The following is a 6,857-nucleotide window of genomic DNA, read 5'->3' as shown; positions in this document are numbered from 1 at the left end:
TCTCTCTCTCTCTCTCCCTTTCTCTCTCTCCCTCTCTCTCACGGCGTTTTCCGCTCTCCTCTTACCTCTCAGGATCCGGACTCTCACCTTTTCAAGGTTGTGCGAGTGCGAGGCACAGGGGCAGCGGCAGAAAAGAGATTCGGATCGCGCTGGACGGAGAGAGAGAGAGAGAGAGAGAGAGAGAGAGAGAGAGAGAGAGAGAGAGAGAGGGGCAGGCTAGAAGGTGGAAGGTGGAGGGAGTATTGCTCTCGCGAGGGCTGTAACGCCTCAAGTTGCAAGTATAACACACTGATGTGAAACAAACGCGCAGCAATTTGGGGCCGTGTGCTGCGTATCGTAACCTCCCCTCCTGCCCTCTCTCTTTCCTCCCTCCTTTTATCACCCCCCACGCCCCTCCCCCTCTACTTTCTCATCCTCCCCTCGGCCGACGCGCGCTGTAACAAGTACACAAGAGCGAGGAGGGAAAAGTCGCCCGTGCAGAAAATACCGCCTCGTTTGGTTCGAAAATGAGAAGCAAACCACCTTTATGAAAGCAAAGCTCTTATAAGTGAGCCTTTTCCCGGTCTCCTGCCGTCTGACGGCGGAGGGCTCGGCAGGGCAGCGAGTTAGGTTACACGACATTGTCGCAGACGGGGCCACCCCGGAGCCGAGGCAGCCGAGTACCTATTAGTCAGGGGGAGGACCTTGTGGCGAGGAGCGCGGGAAGGACCTGTTACTACTGGAGCTGGCACTGACGCGGAGGGTGGACGACATCGTAAAATATCTCCTGGATATTAAAGTTCGCGCGTTGCCATGATCATCACCCCGTCACCCGAGTAGTGTCGTCTGCGTGTTGGGAGGGAGGGCCCTAAACCCGGAGAAGGCCAAACCTGAGGCGGGCTCGGGCTCGGGTGATCTCTCTAAGGACAGAGGACACGCATCGAGAAGCAGTGAGGTTGCTACCCGTGGCGCGCACCCTTCGCGTTGAACGCGTTCCTCTACAGGAGGGACGACGGACGGGGTGGTTGGCCGCAAAAGGATTGTGCGACCCCCCGCGGCCGCCGCCCCCTTCTCCGCCCACAGACCCCCGGCCGCCCCTCTTTTCTGCTTTCATTAACAAATTCTCTAAAGGTCGGTGCAGGGGGAAAGGAGGGGAGGGTGGCCGAGGTGAGTGGCTAGCTCTTATGTATACCTGGAGGCCGCCCGCCTTGCCAACCCCCATCCTTCTTTGTGCCCTTCTCCTGCCCCCCCCCAACCCCCCACCCACACAACCACGGACAGGATCATTGGGGAATAATACCCATTACGCCTCCGCCTTTGGCGTCTTTGACCCCTTTTACGCTTCACCTCTTCCACCGCACCCCGCCGCCGCCCCGCCCAGAGGCCGTTCCGGCGGCGTTCCGTGTCGAGCCCACCTCATGCTCTGCTCCGCGAAGTGCCTCGCGCTGCCACGGCCCGCGCCAGACGAGCCCCCCGCTGCTGGCGGTTCCAAGTTTCCACGGGAGCTTTATTAAACTTGGAGGTGACAATGAGTCGCCAAAAGCACCCCGGCCCACGCCAGCAGCCGCGCTGCCTACACCGTCACCAGCGCGTTGTTCTCACTCGAGTGGGAATTACTGCCGCTGTTTCAAATTCGGAAGAATTCGCGGGTGTGCGCAGGGTCGGCCCGACCTCAATTAGATATGAGTTTGGGTCCATCCAATCAGAAGTTGGGCAAGGTCACCGGTCAGTGTGTCCGCTTGCTACGGCTTGGCAATCACAGGGTCACTGGTTTCTTCTGATTAAAGGGCGCTGCTGTACGCTTCCTGGAGGTTGCGACCCGTTCGCGTGGACGACCCCGGGCCGACCTCTCCGGTCTCAGCCTCTCATCGGGGCCTGTGTCTTGCTGCCGGTGCTGCTGCTGCGGACCCTGCTGACCTTAATGTCCACTTAGTATGCAACGCACTCCAGATCAACCAAAGAGAGAGACCCTGTTGATCGACGGGGACAGCGAGCGACCGAGCGTGGCGGGGCCGTGCGGGACCCTCAGCGACGCGCGCTGAAAAAGTAAAGGAAGGTAAACAAAGTAGGGGGTCACTGTCTGTCAGACGAGGGTGGGATGTACAAAAAATAAACCACTGTGCAAAAGAGAAAACAAGAGAGAAAAATAAGTGAAAAGGGGGAGCGCGCGTGCAGTTTAAGCTTTTTCAAATATTTGCAACGCAAGCGACCGCAGTGCTGCTCAATTATTGTGAAAGCAACAAAATGAGTCGCCACGGCGCGCAGCGTGTCTCGATCGGCCGTGTGATGGAGCTGGTGCGCTCATCACACACATGATAGAGTTGAACGACCTGTGTCCGCGCGTGCACTGATAAATAAAATGTCCAACTGGCGTGCACATGCACATGCACATGCATGTTTAAAATATAAATCTTGTATTTCAAGACCCGGTCTTGTATCTAATGGAAAACGCCTTCGGCATCCAAGCAGACCAGGTCATCCAATACAAGAATCTATTTTTTACCGTGCACACTTTAAAGAAGTGTTTGACAGGATATTTGAATACTTTAATGAGGACAAATTTTCATTGCCAACCCTGATGATGAACACTTTTAAACGTTCAACTTTACTATTAAACACTTCATAGTATTCAAACACCCAGTCAAATACCCATTCGGACGCACTCGGAAGTGTGCAACATAGTGTTGAGTGCGTGCACGCCAGTTTATTTATCAGTGTGAGTGAAATATCCATCACCTTCATATAGAAATTTGTTCGTTTGAAAACATTGTCATGATTTTATTTTAAAACAATTTTGGACAATACAGATTTTGTGCAATCTACACTATAGTAGAGTGCGGCGGATGGGGGGCCGTGGGCAGCGAGCGTAGGCAAGTCCGCCCCCACGCGCGAATGCAGTACAGTTGGAGAGTGCGCGGCGTGAATCAACCACCTGGTATAAGCGATGGGCCTGGGCCTTGTTTTTCACAATTATTGCATTAATTTTCAAACTGAATATTTTTAATTTATTAATTAGCAAAACAAAGAATGAGGACCGGTCGTGGTTCGGGGCGGGGCACGGGCACGGCCCAGGCTGATGTTTGCGCGGAGGAGAGAAGTTAAATTCCGGTACAGCAGCAGCAGTGGAGGAGAGGAGGGGCGTGGCAAGAGAGGGTGAGGAAAGGGATCAGGAATGAGAAGGGATGGACCAGGAATAATAAGAAAATGATATATAAAAGAAAGTAAAGGGGAATAGGCGGAGAATGGAGCAGAAGAAGGGAAGGCACGATGGCAGATTACACGGGAAAAGAAGGAAGAGAGGAGAAAGAGAGAAAAAGAGAGAGAGAGAGAGAGAGAGAGAGGGGGGGGGGCAATAGAGTGCTACGAGATAAAGAAAGAGGGAGGCAGAGACGGACAAATGAACAGACAGTGGGTCTGGTGCTACACAGATGCGCCGCTGTGCCACGTCCGCTAGGGCCACGGGTTGGTTCCTATAAACTGGCCCACAAAGACAGGGTAAGCCTCGCGCCCTGAACACTGCGGAGCGCGTCCTGTCCACTCGTTTGCAAATGTATCTCCCGAAAACATTCAGTTTTCCCCCAAAGCATCGACAGCAAAGAGCATTCGGCTACACACTCGAGCTCTTAAACTCATTGAGTCCCACGTGGACACGCATATACGCATACTGGCCACGCTTTGCTCAACTATTATATACACATTTCTCTGCGTAATAAAAGCCATCCTACTCTTTATATCTGGGTTTCCGACACATTTTAGCATTATCTCTTGAGATAGGGCTCTATGCTATGTGTACATATACGTGGAAGCTTGTCAGGAAAAAGTGCATAGTGTACGCACTTGGGTTTGCAGAGTCCAGGGACCAAGGGAGTGGTTGGGTCTGTTTTCGAACGCAAGCAGGTACAGTGCGCTGCATCCTTACACCGTCCCCCTATTTGCCTGTGCCCCTATCATCTTCCAGTCGGGTGCGTCGTTGTCTCTGGACTGGCTTGCTTGTCCAACCCCCCGGCAGGCCTACCGGTGCGGTCTGCTCACAGTCCGGAAACGCCAAAAAGAAAAAAAAGTACTCAGCCCGAAAGTTGTAGAACAGAACAGAGTTTTGTCGTTGTTAATGAACAAGTGCACATACTCCGTGAGTATTTCACTTACTCAATTAAAGTAATAGTGTGTATAAACCTCTGAAACGTCTGCGAGACTCCTAGCTACACCCACGCCGCCCTCCCCTCAGTCCAGTGCTGCCAACCCACAATGATGTTGATCCCCGACGGTTGGCAGCACTGGCGCTATCCCGCATGTGCAATTAGCCAGTGACTGCTGCCGCCGTCGGAATTGCCTTGGGGGGATCCACATTCGATTGGCTCTCGAGCTCTCGCGATCGACCTCTCGATCGCGCAGCAGCGCAACGGCGAGGGTGCGGCCTAAGATAACAGGATATGGTATCCGGGGCAGATACTGTAAGGATTACAGACACCACCCCCAGCGGCGCCCGGCCGGCAGCTGATCGGGCGGGCCGCTTTCGCATTAATCCCTCATCGACCATCCCGTTGCCTCCGCGAGATGAAAAGGCGAAAGGAGCGCACGGCCCCAAGATCATGCCTCAGGCAATATTAAGAGGAAAGGAAACAACCAAACGACAAGGACTGCGATGGAAACCTCTTTCCACCCACCAAAAGAGTTAATGAAAAAAAAAGAGCAAAATTAAAAACGAAATGAGTAGCTAAGCCAAGTACAAAAACTAAAAAAAAAAGTAAAAAAGTGATTGGTCTGCGCATTCTTCCGTCCACCCATACCCTCATCTGGAACACTCGGCTGAATAAATTTTTTGAAGTTTGCTGATTTGCATCTTGATACGAGTGCGGTTGTAAGAGTACCGCCACACTGGCTGTAGTGTATTCTTTGGCGAATTATACAACTTCACTACCCCTTTCTCTCTCTTTGTGTGTCTCTCTCTCCCTCTCGCTGCGGCGCTGGCCTAGCGCTCGTAAGAAGTTTTGTGCCGGCCCGCTTGCGTCAACATAACCCCGAGCCGCCCGCGCCGCGCAGCCGCGCCAGCCGCTACGGCCCGAAGTGGTAGTATGGCCGGAATAAGTTCGGTGAAGTGCGCCTCTTTAATTGCCCAGTGCGAAACAAGAACGGAAGCACCTGGGGCACGGGGCGGCGTCTGAAAGAAGGGCGGCAGGGTGTGCGTACAACTGAACTGCGGGGGCGCGGAAAAGAGGGGGGAGGGGTGCTCAACATCAACTGTGCTCGCGCGCACAGCAACCAGCGCCGCTATGTCTGAACGCGCGCCTGCAACCTAGAGGTGTTGTGCCCAGGGGTGGGCTGCGTTTGGGTGAGGGAAGGCTGGAGGGGTGACACAGAGGGTGGGGTGTTCCCGGTCAGCCCCTCTGAGTGGTCAGTCATGCCACCATCGATAGGGTGTGTTAGGCCACGCCACCCCCCAACGAGGTCCCCCTACAAACGCCCTTGAAATCTCATTTCGTTATATTGCGACACGGTGGCTGGGTGCTGCTGGGGGCGCTCTAGTGATCGTGTTGTCCGGGCTGGAGCTGCGCGGGGAGGGGGGAGAAGGGGGACTGACTGACCCCCGTGCAATGTTATGGCATCTATTTTCTTTGTGTCCAAGCCGCGGCACACTAGTGTTCCTGTGTCTCCACTATGTTGGGGTAATAGGGTCGAGAGAGACCTGCCCAGAGCAACGCAGCATAGGCCAGCCACTGCACAGCGGTGTGTTGGTGTTGCCTACCCGGAGCGCCGCACCAAATAGGCCAGCCGCTCCACGGCGGTGTGGCGGTGTTGCCTACCCAGAGCGCCGCAGGATAGGCCAGCCGACTCCACAGCGGTGTGCTGGTGTTGCCTACCCGGAGCGCCGCAGCATAGGCCAGCCGCTCCACAGCGGTGTGCTGGTGTTGCCTACCCGGAGCGCCGCAGGATGGGCTACCGGCTCAACAGCGGTACGCTGGATCTGCCTGCCTCGCGCGCGATCGGCGCGTCCTCTACCGAAGGGGGTGGGGGTGGGAGGGGTTGATGGGGCTACCTGATGCGGCCTGCTGGCTCGTCTATCTCATCTGACAGCCGCTGGGTCCATATATCAAAAGCGTCATTCCGCCCTCATTGAGGGGTGGCTGCGCGTTGAGCCCCGGAGCGCAGCGCCGGCAGCGCGAGGTTACGCCGCGGGGTTGTCGTTGCCGCGCTGAGTTTGGCACGTTGTTTCGGTTCAACTATATGCTCTTTCCATGCTACTACTTGTGTCTGTATACCAAGCCCTAATTGCAACTTCTTATGCGAAAAGTATTGTCGCATTTTTAAGTCGAGCTCGCAGCGAGCTCCGTGCCGGAAGCAAAAAGATTATTCCAGCGGGGACTTGTCCGTCCTCCAAGGCCAGACCTAGTGGCCCGGAGCGGCTGGGCCGGGGCCGCGGCCGGAGCCCCCACGGCGGCGACCGGGCTGTTGGCTCGCTAGTCCGTCGCGCTTTCTTTTGATTGCGATATCGCAACAGTCGAACTTGCCATGGCCGCGCGCCGCTCCCGCCCGCTAAACTGAGGAAGACATTATAGGAGAGGGGGCGGCCGAGAGTTTACAAGAATCTTTATTAACTTGGCCCTGGGCGGGAGGGCGGCCCCCGGGCCCGGCCCGACACAAAGCAAGCAGACTCGTTCCTCTTCCCGGAAGGCTGGAGCCTACAGATCTGGAGCCCGGGCTGCTCGGGCGGCTCCAGCAGGGGCTGGGCGGGGCCGTGTGATATAACGGCCATGTTTTTGCAAGCGCGCGCAGGGCCGAACAATCGGAAGGAGCGCAAGGGGGAGAGAGAGAGGGAGAGAGGGGGAGAGAGCGAGAGAGAGAGAGAGAGAGAGAGAGAGAGAGAGAGAGAGAGAGAGAGA

The 6,857-nt window shown here is 55.6% G+C and overlaps 1 long non-coding RNA gene across 1 annotated transcript in view; it reads left to right on the top strand.

The window, feature by feature from the left end:
• Positions 1-2,618, top strand: part of LOC127749278 (uncharacterized) — a 19,817-nt gene extending 17,199 nt beyond the window's left edge. Inside the window, exon 4 of the long non-coding RNA XR_008011052.1 lies at positions 1,767-2,618. This is a non-coding gene — a long non-coding RNA (uncharacterized LOC127749278). The remainder of the gene's footprint in view (positions 1-1,766) is intronic.
• Positions 2,619-6,857: the final 4,239 nt, after the last annotated feature.

This window comes from Frankliniella occidentalis, unplaced genomic scaffold (genome assembly GCF_000697945.3).
Source record: "Frankliniella occidentalis isolate FOCC.00 unplaced genomic scaffold, Focc_3.1 Scaffold42, whole genome shotgun sequence".
Taxonomy (NCBI): domain Eukaryota; kingdom Metazoa; phylum Arthropoda; class Insecta; order Thysanoptera; family Thripidae; genus Frankliniella; species Frankliniella occidentalis.
The sequence above is the reverse complement of the archived record's forward strand: the minus strand, read 5'-3'. Positions and strand labels throughout refer to the sequence as shown.